We start from the raw sequence: 9,745 nt of genomic DNA on the forward strand, positions 1-9,745 counted from the left end.
GTGCTGCAACCAAAGAGCCCTGGAGCCGCAACTAAGGCGCCTCCCTGCCACAACTCTAAGGAGCCCGCTTGCCACAACTAAGACCCGATGCAGCCAAATAAATTTTAAAAAATAAAATTAAAAAATAAAGTGTAACCAGATCCCACAATGCCACAATACTATATTCTTCAAAAATGACAATGTCATAAAAGACAAAGTCTTTAAGTATTCCAGATTAAAGGAAGCTAAAGAGAAATGACAATTAAATGCAATATTTGATCCTATACTGGATCCTGTACTAGAGGGGGAAAATGCTATAAACGACACTATTGGATCAACTAACAAAATTTAGAATATGGACAATAGATAAAGTATTTTACCAATGTTAAATTTACTGAAGTTTATTTCTGTACTGTGGTTATTTAAGAGACTATCCCTATTCTTAGTATTTAGGACAAAAAAGCCATTATGTACACAAAGGACCCTCCAATGTTTGGGGGGGGTTACATACAAGTGAGTGAGCGAGTAACAGGAGAAGAGGAGGGGAAGGGAAGAAGAGAAAAGAAAGGAGGCCAGCAAATTGTTGACACTGGTTGAATCTCAGCTGGGCAGAAATTTTAAAATTCTTTGTACTATTCTTTCTCTTGCAACTTTGCTTTAACTTTAAAATTATTTCCAAATAAAGTTAAAAGTATGTTCATCTTTTCGGATCCGCCATCTGCGGTGGCACCACCGCCAATATGCAGATTTTCGTGAAGACCCTGACGGGGAAGACCATCACTCTCGAGGTTGAACCCTCGGATACAACAGAAAACATAAAGGCCAAGATCCAGGACAAGGAAGTAATTCCTCCTGACCAGCAAAGACTGATCTTTGCTGGCAAGCAGCTGGAAGATGGACGTACTTTGTCTGACCACAACATTCGAAAGGAGTCCACTCTTCATCTTGTGTTGAGACTTCGTGGTGGTGATAAGGAAGAAGTCTTACAACACTCCCAAGAAGAATAAGCATAAGAGAAAGAAGGTTAAGCTGGCTGTCCTGAAACACTATAAGGTGGATGAGAATGGCAAAATCAGTCACCTTCGTTCGGGAGTGCCCTTCAGATGAATGTGGTGCTGGAGTTTTTATGGCCAGCCACTTTGACAGACATTATTGTGGCAAATGTTGTCTGACCTATTGTTTCAACAAACCAGAAGACAAGTGATTGTATATTGGTTAATAAAAGACATGAACTAATGAACTAACGTTAAATGTTGAGTTTTATTCCAGTGATTTTAAAAGTGGGTTTTAAGCATCAAATTAATCGCACTATTTTCTTAGGTAACCTGTACTTGGCAGAATTATGTTGTATTTGATACAACATAATTGTTGTCTAGATACAGGCCAGTTTCTTTGTACCTCAGCAGTATTGACATTTTTGACTGATAATTCTTGGTTGTAGGGACTTTCCTGTGTATCATAGGGTGATGAACAGCATCCCTGGTCTGTACCCACTCGCTGCCAGTAGCACACCACCCCTCCCCACAACCAAAAGTATCCAGACATTGCCAAATGACCCCTGGGGGTGGGAAGGAACCTCCCCCACCCCCAGATTGAGAAACATTGGTTTGTGTGAATTGGTATTATAATCTTGCCTAAAAAGAAGCTACAACATATTGACACTTGTTTCCTACAAAGGAAGTTTAATGGCAGCAGAGCTCTCAAGTTACCACTTAAAAAATTCATCTGCATATGGCTGGTTCACTTTGTTGTACAATATAAACTAACACAGTATTGTGAAGCAATTATACTCCAATAAAGATCTATTAAAAAAAAGTATGTTCAGTTTTGATTTCCAATTTTCATGTTTAAAAAGAAAAATTGATTCCTTAAGATCAGAAATAGAACATTGTAAAGCAACTATACTCCAATAAAAATTAGTTTAAAAAAAACAGAAAGAGTAGTCACGACTCAATACATTTAGTTTTATATTTGTTTCATTCAAAGGTTATTTTTAAATTGAGTGGCCAACCATCCAGTGAATAATAGCATTTTATTTTAAAAATATAATTTACTCCACATTCTAGATATTATTTCCTTACTTTGACGTTAAACACAAGCTGAATCCTCAAAACTGAGTAATGAACTCTTTAGTGGATAACAGCATTTAATTTGAAAGACAGAATTTATTCTATGTTCTCAGTATTATTCCCTTACCTTGCTGTTACACATAAGCTGAATCTCCAGTACAGTTTAAGGTGCCTAGCATATAAGAGGTGATCAATAAGTATGCCTTGAAAAGTACTGAGGAAATGGAACATTCAACTTATCAAGTCATATTTTATAAAACAGATTTTCCTCCATTCTGATTTCTATAAAAGTTCAAAGGTTACTTTAAACTTTTAAAATTTTTTACTGCTACGGTTGATATAGGATGTCACTGAAATGAATTTTAGAGACGTAAATTACATCAATAGAGAATCAAAACCATGACAGTCTTAGTATGAAAAAAAATAATCACAATTATCATGTAAACCAGAAGTGCATACATGTCATTCATGTTAGGTCAATGTTTATGTGCATATAAGAGAAACCTAAATATGTCTACCTATGTCCAAATACACATGTGGCTCCTTCTCTTGATGTGGCAGAACAACAAGCTATAATGTGCACATGACTGTGCAGTCTACATGCTACCAAGTTTACTGTTTCACAGAGTCCAATGATCTCTAGTAACAGAGGTAATTATCCAGAAATGTACCAATGCAAGATCCTAATTTAAAAACCACAGTAGTGGGACTTCCCTGGTAGGTCCACTGGGTAAGAATCCACGCTGCCAATGCAGGGGGCCCGGGTTCGATCCCTGGTCGGGGAACTAGATCCCACACGCATGCTGCAACTACGAGTTCGCATGCTGCAACTAAAGATCCCGCATGCCACAACTAAGACCCGGCACAGCCAAAATAAATAAATAAATACATATTTAAAACAAGAAAAATAAAAAGTAAAACCACGGCAGTGGTGTTTACTCAAACATGAAGATATCAATATAACTAAGATATAAAATAATTTTCACATTCTATTTTTTTAGGAACAGGTTTGACAGATTTCTTTTTCTAGTTCTTAGATAGGGACCAACCTTGGTACTACAATCACTGTACCATGCCTAAAAAACCACATGATGTCCAAGTTTGAATGACAAAATACTGTATAACAAAAAAATCAAAGTAGAATAAATACATCCTTTAAATTTCATTTGGCTGAAGAAAATGTTCAACATTAGAAATAATAAACAGAAGCATTTCCCACACCCCCAAAAAAATAGTTGCAGCATATACAATATAATAATAATTCCTGAGCACAGATGACTATGACAAATTCTTTATGTACAGTTTTCTATTTATTTTGCATTAATATTAGTTATGAACATAAAAAAGTATAAATAGCATTTGTTTTACTTGCCAAGTCTGTTGTCTACTCACTGGTGGTGCCAGACTCAAACTATATTTATCTGGGGGGATATATTACCTAGTTTGGTAAATTATTCTTTTGAAGGTATGAAAGGTAAATGCTTAGCATATACACACTAAATCTAGACCATTTTCAGTCACTAGTCAAGAATTAGGGTAGGAGAGGGGGACAGAACATGTACCAGGCCCATGAGTAGATCAATTCCCCCCCCCCCGCCAATAAGTTCAAAAGGTTAAGAAACACAGCTGTACAGCTTACATTTTTACATCTTAAATTACAACCCATCTAGTTTGAAGAATATATGGAATTGGTAAAATCCATATCCAAATGGGAAATAATATAGCACAAGAGTCTCCCAGTATCTCTGACTACAAGAACAGTCTATTAATATTGAGCCCCTTCTAAATTCTGATTCCTTACAATTAAAGATTATCACCTACACAGCTGAGTAGAAAAGAAATTAGGACCACAATATATACCTGCCCTACCCCTGGGCAACCTGTACTCTTATCCAGTAGTGAGGTGCATACATGTATTTCTGTGTGTGTGTGCACATTTTTTTCTACATCTTTATTGGAGTATAATTGCTTCACAATACCGTGTTAGTTTCTGTTGCACAACAAAGCAAATCAGCCATATGCATACACATTTCCCCATATCCCTTCCCTCTTGAGCCTCCCTGCCACCCTCCCTATCCCACCCCTCTAGGTCATCGCAAAGCACCGGGCTGATCTCCCTGTGCTATGCTGCTGCTTCTCACCAGCCAACTATTTTACATTCCGTAGTGTATATACGTCGATGCTACTCTCACTTTGCCCCAGCTTCGCCCTCCCACCCCATGTCATCAAGTCCATTCTCTATATCTACCTCTTTATTCCTGCCCTGCAACTAGGTTCATCAGTATTTTTTTTCAAGATTCTATATATATGCATTAGCATACGGTATTTGTTTTTCTTTCTGGCTTACTTCACTCTGTATGACAGACTCTAGGTCCATCCACCTCATACAAATAACTCAATTTCATTTCTTTTTATGGCTGAGTAACATTCCATTGTATATATGTGCCACATCTTCTTTATCCACTCATCTGTCGATGGACATTTAGGCTGGTTCCATGTCCTGGCTATTGTAAATGGTGCTGCAATCAACACTGTGGTGCATGTCTCTTTCTGAATTATGGTTTCCTCAGGGTATATGCCCAGTACTGGGATTGCTGGGTCGTGTGGTAGTTCTATTTTTAGTTTTTTAAGGAACCTCCATACTGTTTTCCATAGTGGTTGTATCAATTTACATTCCCACCAACAGTGTAGGAGGGTTCCCTTTTCACCACACCCTTTCCAGCATTTATTGTTTCTAGCTCTTTTTTTTTTTTTTTTTTTTTTTTTGGTGGTATGCGGGCCTCTCACTGCTGTGGCCTCTCCTGTTGTGGAACACAGGCTCCGGATGCGCAGGCTCAGCGGCCATGGCTCACGGGCCCAGCCGCTCCGCGGCATGTGGGATCTTCCCAGACCGGATCACGAACCCGTGTCCCCTGCATTGGCAGGCGGACTCTCAACCACTGTGCCACCAGGGAAGCCCTGTTTCTAGCTCTTTTGATAATGGCCATTCTGACCAGTGTGAAGCGATACCTCATTGTAGTTTTAATTTGCATTGCTAATGAAGAGATGTCCCCCAACTGACTGTTAAACTGGAGATACACCTCAACCACACTTCCAAGTGAATCGGATCCAAAGACCAAAATGTATTCTATCCTTCAATGTGAACTGGACTGTCTAGATCCTTGAGCCATTTTTACAATTATTTTCCTTGTATAAAATATTTCTACTTAAAAGTTCTATGCTATACTACTTAAATATATTAATATGACAATGCACACTTTAAGATTACATTTAAGCAACATATTCTATACAACTACTTTAATACAGAATAATAGCAATTTACAATAAATTCAATGCTCTCAGAATATGCTACCTATTTCTATATTATTTGGAAAAGTCGTAAGCAGATTCATGATAAATCAGATTTAAAATGAGCAAGAATCTTACAGCAATTGGATAAAATTTCTCTATAAATACTATAGGGCTTTCTACATAAAACAATCATGCTGTGGTACAGGTTTAAGCTTAGACATGCACAGAATACAATAAACTGCTAGAAAATGAACATGCTTTAACTCTAAAAGCAACAAAGAATTATATCCGCCAGCTCAAAAGCCATGAAAATGATGATATGTGGCTTAGCAGCATTAACTAGCTTTCCCTTTGGTTATTCACAGTTAAGACAGGATGGGAAATCTTGATTATGTACAACAAACTAGCCAGATGGACAAAGATACAGGAAGTACTCCCTGTCCAAAAGGAAGAGACATCAATCAACAATGCTAGTGTCCATCAGGTGAGCAAGAAGTTATTGGAGGGGGGGGCGGGGAGACCCTAAGAAAAGCCATGCCATGCCATGCCAAAATGGGGAGGAGACAAGTTACCCAGTAAATCTCAAATGGCCTGAAGACCAACTAAAATATTTTATTTTCCTAAATTAATAAGGGAGAGGGAAGAGGACAGATAACTTTTGTGGCAATACAGTACTGGGCATATCACATATTCTGTATAATTTCTCACGACCCTCCAAAGTATGTATTACTCTCATTTTACAGATAAAGAAGTATCTAGATCACAAACAGATACTAGATACCAGAGCTGGGATTATAATATTTTCAGACTTTATAATCAACAAAATATGTACCAAATGTTCCTTGGGCATTTTATCCACCACCACCCCCCCCAAAAAAATAAACCACTTATACTGTTGAGTCACACCATTTCCAACCAATTAACCAGAAAATGTCTCAGCTCATCAGTAAGGACATTGAGAAGTTGTTCCATGCAGTGTTTAGGGGCATGCAGTATTAGGGTCAGAGGCAAGGGGACGCTCCAGCTCAGCAGGTACTAATGCTGCTATTCCCCTCAAGCTCCTAAAAAACAACCATTACTCTACAGATCACCAGATAAATGGCCCTCTGAGGTGGTCTACTATGAACCATGACCTTTATTTCCAACTGAAACCAACAGTTAGTGGCTTACATGGCAAGAAGGAAACTTAGATCAGAAAAACATTAACTATACCCAAAATAATCTGTCAAATATTTTCATTCTTGGGTTTTCTAAGATTAAATGCTGGAGCCAAGAACTTTTGAATATCCCACCAGTAATTCAGTTTATTCATCAGGCTTGTTTGCCTGATTTATACAAGGTATGATTAAATACGCCAATTAGGGAGTATTTCTGGGTGTCTCCTGAGAATCCCAGTAACTTAAGGAAATTTTCATACAACTGTGGATTTGAACTGATTACTGAAAACTGCTTGAAGCATTATGTAAAAGCAGAGGCTGATCAAAGCCAATTAGAAAAAAAACTACCCTCGGGAAAGATTTATGAGACCATCCATACATAAACGAACTACCCAAAATACAAGTTGCAAATTGATGCTCTTACTCAAAAGACAATTTTAGTATATAGTCATCACCAGTTAGGCTTAATCCTACAAGATTATATTTTCCAAAATATAAAATGAGAGGTTTATTTCAATCTTCTGTGCAGCTCCAAGAGAACCAGCACCATGGAGCAAAGAAAGGACACAAAATAGAACCTGTGTGTGTTTAGGGGACAAGAGGAGGCAGGGGAAGAAAAGTCAATAAACATGGAGCCACTATGGACATTTCCTCACCAACCAGATGACTCTTCCAGTGAGTATCTCCTACCTTTATGTTTTAATTCAACCATGGTATAAAGGATAAGAACTGAAAGGAGACAAGGCGGGGGGGTAGTTTCAAATAAAAGCTAACTTGCAATATCCTTTTGTTGTGTTGTTGATAACCTGTCATGTTTAGTAGGATAAAGTATGAACCACCTAATGCAATCCATTTTTTAAATTTAATTCCATTTCCGTTCAAACATTTGCATGCCCAGACCATTTGAGGACCAGGAAAGAGAGATAAATGACACCACACATTGCTAGAACTCTCAGGCAAGCAGAAGAGAGGAACATACAATTATAACAACATTATTTGGTAAGTGTTAAAATGAAGGCACAGCTGATAGGAAACCTACCAGCATACAGTTTTTTGAAAACAGAGAAAATGCATATAAACAGTATCTACAATAAACTACCTTGGTGTAGACATACGCCAGAAAACAGTGTAAATCTCAGGTCCTGGTCATTCTTTTCCTCTAGCTTTAGTTAATAATGTCTGCAAATTTGGAAAAGGGCTAGCAGGGAGCAATAAAATATCTTATTTTTAATATGTAAGTTGAGCTGAGAAGCATCCAAACGTGAATTAACAGCTATTTCATCCACAAGGTTTCATTCTCTCTTCTCCTGTTGTATGTCTTGCCTTTTCATTCTCAATCAACAGGATGACCCCAAAGCCCCTTTACATTTATGCTCCGGTTTAAGCCTGATGACACTGAACTCAAACACAAACTCCCCAGAGGTTCTAGTACCAGAACTGGGCATACCAATTAGCCAAGGCAAGTGTTAGCTACAACTGGAAGCTTGTTGCCAAGAGACTTCTCAACCTCTACATGAGCAACAGAGTTGAAGTTCACAAATACACACTGTGCAGAGGGAGTTAATAATAAAGCCAATTCCACTGAAATCAAATTACCCTCTCCTGACAGCATACTAACTAGCTGGGTAATTCTTTCGCTGTTTTAAAGGTTACAGTGACTCTTACAATGTAACATGCTGAATCTCTCTCATTCACAGGAACAGACCTAAACCCCAAGTTCGTAAACCTCATTTTGGCTTCATTCCTGAACAACATACTATCTAGTTGTACTTCTTCCTCACCACCACCTCCACTACCCAAGTGGCTTGTGCTAAAAGAGATTTTGACAAAAGATATGGAAACATTTCCTATTTGTATGTAACCTTAAGTCATTTATTTCTTTTTAGATCTCCCCTTCATCCCTCTTTTATCTAGATAGAATACTAGAATACCTAGTCATCCTTCAAGATCAAACTCAACTGTCACCTCTGGTGAGATCATTCCCAACTCTCCAATTAGAAAAAGTTATCCCTTCTTTATCCTAATGCATTTTCCATAGTTTATTACGACATTTTACACACTACACTCTACTCTTGTACACTTTTCTGTTTCTACTTTCTACGCTATAAGCTCTAAACCATAATAAAAACTTGTAAGAGACTTTTATTACAAACTCCTTCCTCTCTCTTTTCACTCCTACTACCACCATTCCCCTTGTTCCTTTTTCCAACTCCAGTTCTCCTTTTCCTTCCCATCCCATTAGATGTACTTTTGACCAACTACAATATTCCTAAAATATAGAGAAGATTGGGGGGAAGGGGCTAAATACCTTGTAGAACAGTTCTGCTTCCTTCTGACATGTCATTTTTCACTTGGCTATTCCCATTCCAAAAAATATGGTGGCTTCAAGGTATCTATCAAAATAAAACTCAAGGGTTTGAATCCTTCACGGCTGATGTACTATGATACAATAAAAAAGACAACGGGGCTTTGTTAGACTCAAACTTGTCACCTATAAAAAGCTTATCACCTGTAAAAACTGGGGATAATCACATCTCACATACTCTTATGCTTATTATGAGAATGAAAAGCAATACAAAGCAAGCAACTGGGACAGGGAATAATGGTGATCCCTGAGGTACACGATACCAAGAACAAAGATGTATGTTCACAGCAACATCAATTTTGCTCTCATTTGAAAAACAAATAGTTACAAATATACCATACAGCAACAAATTAAAAAGCTTCAGACAAATCAATTAGCCAGAACTATTCAGGCTATCTTCAGCATACAGAGAGCTGACTGGAATTTAAAACATTTTCCCACTGGAACAGTGTGGTGAGTGGCAGTTAGCAGCTAACATAAAGCCATGAAAATAGAATAAAACTATTGTCACAGATGTCTGTGTCCTTAAGATAAACAGGTATAATTACAGAATAAGTTGGCACCTTTTAGAAGATTCTGAAGAGGTTATCCAAGTACTTTCAAATGTGCTAGGTAAAGCAAACAGTGCTGGTTCTTTTTTATATCTTATTTTATTTCTGGATTTGTGGTTTAATTTTTCTTGGACAGACGTAAATATCTCTACATCAAAAGTATTATTTACACCTAAGGTTGTCCCTTGGCACATAATGAAAACATAAGAAGGAAAGGAAGGGAGGAAGGGAGAGAGGGAGGGAGGGACGGAAGAGAAAGTGTTCAACCCCCTTGAGGTAAGTGGTAAAGCTCTGGATTAAGATAAGCGGTGGGGAGTTAGAGGAGTATGTGCA

At 37.8% G+C, this 9,745-nt stretch overlaps 1 protein-coding gene and 1 pseudogene across 1 annotated transcript in view; one reads left to right on the forward strand and one right to left on the reverse strand.

Moving 5' to 3' along the window:
- NCOA3 (nuclear receptor coactivator 3) overlaps nucleotides 1–8,823 on the reverse strand; it is a 39,811-nt gene extending 30,988 nt beyond the window's left edge. The window contains exon 1 of the mRNA XM_060123262.1: nucleotides 8,805–8,823. The gene's annotated coding sequence lies outside the window, so the exon portion shown is untranslated. The remainder of the gene's footprint in view (nucleotides 1–8,804) is intronic.
- On the forward strand, nucleotides 686–1,219 carry LOC132504740 (ubiquitin-ribosomal protein eS31 fusion protein-like; annotated as a pseudogene).
- Nucleotides 8,824–9,745: the final 922 nt, after the last annotated feature.

The sequence above is a fragment of the Lagenorhynchus albirostris genome, chromosome 15, assembly GCF_949774975.1.
Source record: "Lagenorhynchus albirostris chromosome 15, mLagAlb1.1, whole genome shotgun sequence".
Classification (NCBI taxonomy): domain Eukaryota; kingdom Metazoa; phylum Chordata; class Mammalia; order Artiodactyla; family Delphinidae; genus Lagenorhynchus; species Lagenorhynchus albirostris.